This window comes from Budorcas taxicolor, chromosome 23 (genome assembly GCF_023091745.1).
Source record: "Budorcas taxicolor isolate Tak-1 chromosome 23, Takin1.1, whole genome shotgun sequence".
In the NCBI taxonomy this organism is placed as follows: Eukaryota; Metazoa; Chordata; class Mammalia; order Artiodactyla; family Bovidae; genus Budorcas; species Budorcas taxicolor.
Window position 1 is genome coordinate 11,556,447 of NC_068932.1, and position 10,140 is coordinate 11,566,586.

At 38.9% G+C, this 10,140-nt stretch overlaps 1 pseudogene; it reads left to right on the forward strand.

The window, feature by feature from the left end:
* Window positions 1-412: 412 nt before the first annotated feature.
* Window positions 413-902, forward strand: LOC128068062 (60S ribosomal protein L21-like; annotated as a pseudogene).
* Window positions 903-10,140: the final 9,238 nt, after the last annotated feature.

Genomic DNA, 10,140 nt, shown 5'->3' on the forward strand with positions numbered 1-10,140 from the left:
CAGAATATCTGAAGCCGAAGAGTGAATCAGTGAGCTGGAAGAAAAAATGATGGAAATAACTTCTGAAATGCAGAATAAAGTAAAAAGAATGAAAAGAACTGAGGATAGTCTCAGAGACGTCTGGGACAATATCAAAGGCACCAACTTTCAAATTATATGGGTCCCAGAAGAAGAGAGAAAGGAAGGGTATGAGAAAATTTTTGAAGAGATTATAGTTGAAAATTTCCCCAACGTGGAAAAGGAGATAGTCAATCAAGTCCAAGAGGTGCAAAGAGTTCCATACAGGATAACCCAAGGAGAAACACACCAAGACACATATTAATCAAACTAACAAAGACTAAACTCAAGGAAGGAGTATTAAAAGCAGCAAGGGACCCTGTCGGCTGGAACCATCATCTTCCAGTAATTTGCCAAAATGACCAACACGGAGGGAAAGAGGAGGGGCACCCGCTGCATGCTCTCTAGGCCTTTCAGAAAACATGGAATTGTTCCTTTGGCTGTATTCATGCAAATCTACAAGAAGGGTGATATTGTAGATATCAAGGGCATGGGTACTGTTCAAAAAGGAATGCCCCACAAATGTTGCCACGGCAAAACTGGGAGAGTCTATAATGTTACCCAGCATGCTGCTGGCATCATTGTAAACAAACAAGGGCAAGATTCTTGCCAAGAGAATTAATGTGCCTATTGAACATATTAAGCACTCTAAGAGCCTAGATAGCCTCCTGAAACATGTGAAGGAAAATGATCAGAAAAAGAAGGAAGCCAAAGAGAAAGGGATTTGGGTTCAGTTCAAGCACCAGCCTGCTCCACCCAGAAAAGCACACTTCATGAGGACCAATGGAAAGGAACCTGAACTGTTGGAGCGTATTCCCTATGAATGTATGGCCTGTTGGGTGTAAAAATAAAGACCTGGACTGTACAAATGTTTATGTTAATTGAGTAGAGGTGTTGTGTTCAAATTCAGTGGGTGATGTGTTTTCAAATCTAGTGTTTCTTCTTCCTGAAAGATGTAAGATAGTTTGTTGTTCAGTATGTTCCACTGGTTAATAAATTGCCAGATATTGCCAAAATAAAAAAAAAATAAATTGCCAAAAAAAAAAAAAAAAAAAAGCAGCTAGGGAAAAGCAACAAGTAACATACAGGGAAACCCCATACATTTAATAGCTGATGTTTCAGCAGAAACTCTGCCGGCCAGAAGGGAATGGAAGGATATATTTAAAGTACTGAAAGGGAAACATCTACAACCAAGATTACTGTACCCAGCAATGATCTCATTCAAAATTGATGGAGAGATAAAAAGCTTTTCATACAAGCAAAAGTTAAGAGAATTCAGTTCCACCAAACCAGCTTTACAAAAAATGTTAAAGGGACTTATATAGTCAAAAAATACAAGAGAAGAGAAAAAGATCTACAAAATCAACCCCAAACAATTAAGAAAATGACAATAGGAACATATATCGATAATTACTTTAAATGTAAGTGGATTAAAGGCCCCAACCAAAAGTCACAGACTGGCTGAATGGATACAAAAACAAGACCCATATATATGCTGTCTACAAGAAACTCACTTCAGACCTAAAGACACATATAAACTGAAAGTGAGAGGATGGAAAAATGTATTTCATGCAAATGGGAAGCAAAAGAAAGCTGGAGTAGCAGTCCTCATATCAGACAAAACAGACCTTAAAATAAAGAAGATTACAAGAGATAAGGAAGGACACTATGTAATGATCAAGGATCAGTCCAAGAGGAAGACATAACAATTGTAAATATCTATGCACCCAGTGTAGGAGCACCTCAATGCATGACAAACACTGATAGACATAAAAGGAGAAATTGACAGTGACACAGCAACAGCAGGAGACTTTAACACCCCACTCACACCAATGGACAGATCATCAGAGCAGAAAGTTAGCAAGCAAACACAAGCCTTAGATGAGACATTAGATGAGACGGACCTCATTGATATCCTCAGGACATTCCATCCAAATGCAGAAGAATACACCTTCTTCTCAAGTGCACATGGAACATTCTCCAGGATAGACCACATCTTGGGTCACAAATCAAACCTCAGTAAATTAAGAAAAGTAAAATCATATCAAGCATCTTCTCCGACCACAAAGCTATGAGACTAGATATCAATTACTAGAAAATAACCTGTAAGAAACACAAACACAAGGAGATTAAACAATACATTTCTAAACAACCAACAGGTTACTGAAGAAATCAAAAGGGAAATCAAAAAATTTCTAGAAACAAATGACAATGAAAACATGACAACTCAAAACCTATGGGATGCAGCAAAAGCAGTTCTAAGAGGGAAGTTTATAGCAATACAATCCTACCTCAAGAAACAAGAAAAACATTGAATAGCCCACCTAACTTTACACCTAAAACAGCTGTAAAAAGAATAAAATCCCCCCAAAATTAGTAGAAGGAAAGAAATCATAAAGATCTGAGCAGAAATAAATGAAAAAGAAACAAAACAATAGTAAAGATTAATAAAACTAAAAGCTGATTCTTTGAGAAGACTAACAAAATTGACAAACCTTTAGCCAGACTCATCAAGGAAAAAAAAAACAAAACAGAGGATTTAAATCAACAAAATTAGAAATGAAAAAGGAGAGGTTACAACAGACAATGCAGAAATACCAAGGATTATAAGAGACTATTATGGACAACTATATGGCAATAAAATGGATAACCTGGTAGAAGTGGACAGATTCTTAGAAAAGTTCAATCTTTCAAGACTGAGCCAGGAAGAAATAGAATTTATTTTTATTTCTAAACAACCCAATTACAAGCACTGAAATTGAACCTGTGGTCAAAAATCTCCCAAAAAACAAAACCCAAGGACCAGATGGCTTCACAGAATTCTATCAAACATTTAGAGAGGGGCGAATGCCTATTCTAAAACTCTTTCAAAAAATTGCAGAAGAAGGAACACTTCCAAACTCATTCTACGAGGCCACCATCACCCTGATACCAATATCAAAGACAACACACAAAAAGAAAACTACAGGCCAATATCACTGACAAACATAGATATAAAAATCCTCAACAAAATTTTAGCTAACAGAATTCAGCAACACATCAAAAAGCTCATACACTATGATAAAGTTGGGTTTATTCCAGGAATGCAAGGATTCTTCAATATGCACAATCAATGTGATACACCATATTAACAAACTGGAAGATAAAAACCACATGATAATCTCAATAGAAGCAGAAAAAGCCTTTGACAAAATTCATTACGATTTATGATTAAAACTCTAAAAAGTAGGCCTATAAGGAACCTACCTCAACATAGTAAAGGGCATATACGATAAGAAAAAACAAATGCAAAAAGGCAAAATGGTTGTCTGAGGAGGCCTTTCAAATAGCTATGAAAAGAAGAGAAGCAAACGGCAAAGGAGAAAAGGAAAGATATACCCATTTGAATGCAGAGTTCCAAAGAACAGCAAGAAGAGATAAGAAAGCCTTCCTCACTGATTAATACAATGAAATAGAGGAAAACAGTAAAATGGGAAAGACTAGAGATCTTTTCAAGAAAATTAGAGATACCAAGAGAACGTTTCATGCAAAGATGGGCACAATAAAGGACAGAAATGGTAGTGACCTAACAGAAGCAGAAGATATTAAGAAGAGGTGGCAAGAATACACGGAAGAACTACACAAAAAAGATCTTCACAACCGAGATAATCACAATGGTGTGATCACTCACCTAGAACCAGATATCCTGGAATGCAAAGTCAATTGGCCTTAGGGAGCATCACTATGAACAAAGCTAGTGGAGGTGATGGAATTCCAATTGAGCTGTTTCAAGTCCTGAAAGATGATGCTGTGAAATTGCTGCACTCAATATGCCAGCAAATTTGGAAAACTCAGGGGTGGCCACAGGACAGGAAAATCAGTTTTCATTCCAATCCCAAAGAAAGGCAATGCCGAAGAATACTCAAGCTACCGCACAATTGCACTCATTTCACAAGCTAGCAAAGTAATGCTCAAAATTGCTGGCGACGGAATGAAACACCAACACTGCAGAGTGGTTTGAATCTTTATATTTTTAACACTTGCTTCTTACAGCTACTTTATTTTATATCCCTAGCACAACAAGCTACAGGGCAAGCTGCCAAGCACTATGATTCAGAGACTATACAGTGCTCAGGCGCAGGGCGAGATAACCTTTACCTTGACTTATTTACTGCAGCTAAGACTTTGTTTTTGGGAACTTCCTTATCAACTTAGAATCCGCTTTTGTCCCAGGGTCTGTTCCTTTTGAGGAATCAGAGAAACATCCTTGTGTGCAAGAAATGTTCTTTTCCCATGGGAACAAACAGGATTCTTAGCTGAACATCTCGTTTGCAAGAATGTTCAGCTCAGGTTGAGAGTCTCGTTTGCAAGCACTTCTCAACCTTCCTTAAACCTAGTTCCCTACACTGGGCAGAACATCTCATTTGCAAGAATGTTCAGCCCTGGTTGAGAGTCTCGTTTGCAAGCACTTCTCAACCTTCTTTATACCTTGTTCCCTACACAAAATTCTGCAAGTGAGGCTTCAACAGTGCATGAACCAAGAATCAGATTTTAAAGCTGGATTTTAAAAAGGCAGAGGAACCAGAGATCAAATTGCCAACATCCACTGGATCATCGAAAAAGCAAGAAAATTTCAGAAAAACATCTGCTTCATTGTCTGTGCTAAAGCCTTTGACTGTGTGAATCACAACAAACTGTGGAAAATTCTTAAAGAGATAAGAATACCAGAGCACCTTACCTGCCTCCTGAGAAATCTGTATGCAGGTCAAGAAGCAACAGTTAGAACTGGACATGGAACGACAGACTGGTTCCAAATAGGAAAAGGAGTACGTCAAGGCTGTATATTGTCACCCTGCTTATTTAACTTATATGCAGAGTACGTCATGAGAAATGCTGGACTGGATGAAGCACAAGCTGGAATCAAGATTGCCGGGAGAAATATCAATAACCTCAGATATGCAGATGACACCACTATTATGGCAGAAAGTGAAGGGGAACTAAAAAGCCTCTTGATGAGAGTGAAAGAGGAGAGTGAAAAAGTTGGCTTAAAGCTCAACATTCAGAAAACGAAGATCATGGCATCCGGTCCCATCACTTCATGGCAAATAGATGGGGAAACGGTGGAAACAATAAGAGACTATTTGGGGGGGAGGGGGCTCCAAAATCATTGCAGATGGTGACTGCAGCCATGAAATTAAAAGATGATTGCTCCTTGGAAGAAAAGTTATGACCAACTTAGCACATTAAAAAGTAGAGACATTACTTTGCCAACAAAGGTCCATTTAGTCAAAGCTATGTTTTTCCCAGTAGTCATGTATGAATGTGAGAGTTGGACTATAAAGAAAGCTGAGAGACAAAGAACTGATGCTTTTGAACTGTGGTGTTGGAGAAGACTCTCGAGAGTCCCTTGGATTGCTAGGAGATCCAACCAGCCCATCTTAAAGGAAATCAATCCTGAATGTTCATTGGAAGGCCTGATGCTAAAGGTGAAACTCCAATACTTTGGCCACCTGATGTCAAGAATTGATTCATTTGAAAACACCCTGATGCTGGGAAGGATTGAAGACGGGAGGAGAAGGGGATGACAGAGGCTGAGATGGTTGGATGGCATCACTGATTCAATGACATGAGTTTGGGTAAACTCCAGGAATTGATGATGGATAGAGAAGCCTGGCATGCTGCAGTCCATGGGGTTGCAAAGAGTCAGACACAACTGAGCGACCGAACTGAACTGACGATAAGCCTGAAGCAAACATTATTCACAATGGAGAAAAACTGAAAGATGAGGAAGAAGACAAAGATATCCACTTTCACCACTATTATTCAACATAGTTCTAGCTACTTCCAGAGAAGAAAAAGAAATAAAGGAATCCAGATTGGGAGAGAAGAAGTAAAGCTCTCACTGTCTGCAGATGACATGATACTATACATAGAAAACCCTAAGGATAGTATCAGAAAATTACTAGAGCTAAATAGCAAATTTAGCAAAGTTGCAGGATACAAAATCAATACACAGAAATCACTTGCATTTATATATACTAACAATGAAAAATCAGAAAGAGAAATTAAGGAATCAATCCCATTCACCATTGCAACAAAAAGAATTAAATATCTAGGAATAAACTTATCTAAGTAGACAAAATAACTGTACACAGAAAATTATAAGGTACTATTGAAAAAATCAAAGATGACATAAACAGATGGAGAGATATTCCATGTTCCTGGGTAGGAAGAATCAATATTGTGAAAATGACTATACTACCAAATGCAACCTACAGATTCAATGTGATCCCTATCAAATTACCAATGGCATTTTTCACAGAACTAGAACAAAAAAAGTTCACAATTCATATGAAAACACAAAGGACCCTATATAGCCAAAGCAGTCTTGAGAAAGAAGAATGGAACTGGAGGAATCAACCGTCCTGACTTCAGATTGTACTACAAAGCCACAGTTATCAATACAGTATGGTACTGGCACATAAACAGATATATAGACCAATGGAACAAGATCGAAAGCCCAGAAATAAACACCTGCACCTTTGGATACCTTGTTTTTTGACAAAGGCAGCAAGAATATACAATGGGGCAAAGACAACCTCTTCAATAAGCAGTGCTGGGAAAACTGGACAGCTCCATGTAAAAGAATGAAATTAGAATACTTCCTAACACCATACACAAAGATAAACTCAAAGTGGATTAAAGACCTAAATGTAAGACCAGAAACTATAAAACTCTTAGAGGAAAACATAGGCAGAACACTTGATGACATAAATCAGAGCAAGATTCTCTATGACCCACCTCCTAGAGTGACAGAAATAAAAACAAAAGTAAACAAGTGGTACTTGATTAAACTTAAAAGCTTTTGCACAGCAAAGGAAACTATAAGCAAGGTGAAAACACAACCCTCAGAATGGGAGAAAATAATAGCAAATGAAACAACTGCCAAAGGATTAATTTCCAAATATGCAAGCAGCTCATAAACAACTCAATAACAGAAAAACAAACAATGCAAGCAAAAAGTGGGAAAAAGACCTAAACAGACATTTATCCAAAGAAGACACATAAATGGCTAACAAACACATGAAAAGATGCTCAACATCACTCATTATTAGAGAAATGCAAATCAAAGCTACAATGAGATATTACCTCACACCAGTCAAAATGGCCATCATCAAAAAGTCTACAAACAATAAATGCTGGAGAGGTATAGAGAAAAGGGAATGCTCTTGTACTGTTGGTGGGAATGTAAATTGATACAGCCACTATGGAAGACAGTATGGAGATTCCTTAAAAAAAAAAAACTAGGAGTAAAACCACCATCAGTTCAGTTCAGTTCAGTTGCTCAGTTATGTCCGACTCTTTGCGACCCCATGAATCGCAGCACGCCAGGCCTCCCTGTCAATCACCAACTTCCAGAATTCACTCAGATTCACGTCCATTGAGTCAGTGATGCCATCCACCCATCTCATCCTCTGTCGTCCCCTTCTCCTCCTGCCCCCAATCCCTCCCGGCATCAGAGTCTTTTCCAACGAGTCAACTCTTTGCATGAGGTGGCCAAAGTACTGGAGTTTCAGCTTTAGCATCATTCCTTCCAAAGAAATGCCAGGGTTGATCTCCTTCAGAATGGACTGGTTGGATCTCCTTGCAGTCCAAGAGACTCTCAAGAGTCTTCTCCAACACCACAGTTCAAAAGCATCAATTCTTCGGTGCTCAGCCTTCTTCACAGTCCAACTCTCACATCCATACATGACCACAGGAAAAACCATAGCCTTGACTAGATGGACCTTAGTCAGCAAAGTAATGTCTCTGCTTTTGAATATGCTGTCTAGGTTGGTCATAACTTTTCTTCCAAGGAGTAAGCGTCTTTTAAATTTCATGGCTGCAGTCACCATCTGCAGTGATTTTGGAGCCCCCCCAAAATAAAATCTGACACTGTTTCCACTGTTTCCCCATCTATTTCCCATGAAGTGATGGGACTGGATGCCATGATCTTCGTCTTCTGAATGTTGAGCTTTAAGCCAACTTTTTCCCTCTCCTCTTTCACTTTCCTCAAGAGGCTTTTTAGTTCCTCATCACTTTCTGCCATAAGGGTGGTGTCATCTGCATATCTGAGGTTATTGATATTTCTCCCAGCTATCTTGATTCCAGCTTGTGCTTCTTCCAGTCCAGCATTTCTCATGATGTACTCTGCATAGAAGTTAAATAAGCAGGATGACAATATACAGCCTTGATGTACTCCTTTTCCTATTTGGAACCAGTGTGTTGTTCCATGTCCAGTTCTAACTGTACTTCCTGACCTGCATACAGATTTCTCAAGAGGCAGTTCAGGTGGTCTGGTATTCCCATCTTTCTCAGAATTTTCCACAGTTTATTGTGATCCACACAGTCAAAGCCTTTGGCATAGTCAATAAAGCAGAAATAGGTATTTTTTTTCTGGAACTCTCTTGCTTTTTCGATGATCCAGCGGATATTGGCAATTTGATCTCTGGTTCCCCTGCCTTTTCTAAAACCAGCTTGAACGTCAGGAAGTTCACGGTTCATGTATTGCTGAAGCCTGGCTTGGAGAATTTTGAGCATTACTTTACTAGCATGTGAGATGAGTGCAATTGTGCGGTAGCTTGAGCATTCTTTGGCATTGTCTTTCTTTAGGATTGGAATGAAAACTGACCTTTTCCAGTCCTGTGGCCACTGCTGAGTTTCCCAAATTTGCTGGCATATTGAGTGCAGCAGTTTCACAGTATCATCTTTCAGGATTTGAAATAGCTCCACTGGAATTCCATCACCTCCTCTAGTTTTGTTCTTAGTGATGCTTTCTTTCTAAGGCCCACTTGACTTCATATTCTAGGATGTCTGGCTTTAGATGAGTGATCACACCATTGTGATTATCTGGGTCGTGAAGATCTTTTTTGTATAGTTCTTCTGTGTATTCTTGCCACCTCTTCTTAATATCTTCTGCTTCTGTTAGGTCCATACCATTTGTGTCCTTTATCGAGCCCATCTTTGCAGGAAATGTTCCCTTGGTATCTCTAATTTTCTTGAGGAGATCTCTAGTCTTTCCCATTCTGTTGTTTTCCTCTATTTCTTTGCATTGATCACTGAAGAAGGCTTTCTTATCTCTTCTTGCTATTCTTTGGAACTCTGCATTCAGATGCTTATATCTTTCCTTTTCTCCTTGGCTTTCACTTCTCCTCTTTTCACAGCTATTTGTAAGACCTCCCCAGACAGCCATTTTTCTTTTTTGCATTTCTTTTCCATATAGATGGTCTTGATCCCTGTCTCCTGTACAATGTCATGAATCTCATTCCATAGTTCATCAGGCACCCTATCTGTCAGATCTAGACCCTTAAATCTATTTCTCACTTCCACTGTATAATCATAAGGGATTTGATTTAGGTCATACCTGAATGGTCTAGTAGTTTCCCCTACTTTCTTCAATTTAAACCTGAATTTGGTAATAAGGAGTTCATGATCTGAGCCACAGTCATCTCCTGATCTTGTTTTTGTTGACTGTATAGAGCTTCTCCATCTTTGGCTGCAAAGAATATAATCAATCTGATTTCGGTGTTGACCATCTGGTGATGTCCATGTGTGGAGTCTTCTCTTGTGTTGGAAGAGGGTGTTTGCTATGACCAGTGCATTTTCTTGGCAAAACTCTATTAGTCTTTGCCCTGCTTCATTCCGCATCCAAGGCCAAATTTGCCTGTTACTCCAGGTGTTTCTTGACTTCCTACTTTTGCATTCCAGTCCCCTATAATGAAAAGGACATCTTTTGGGTGTGTTAGTTCTAAAAGGTCTTGTAAGTCTTCATAAAACCGTTCAACTTCAGCTTCTTCAGCATTACTGGTTAGGGCATGGACTTGGATTACCATGATACTGAATGGTTTGCCTTGGAAATGAACAGAGATCATTCTGTCATTTTTGAGATTGCATCCAAGTACTGCATTTTGGACTCTTTTGTTGGCCATGATGGCTACTCCATTTGTTCTGAGGGATTCTTGCTTGCAGTAGTAGATATAATGGTCATCTGAGTTAAATTCACCCATTCCAGTCCATTTTAGTCTGCTGATTCCTAGAGTGTCGACGTTCACTCTTGCCATCTCC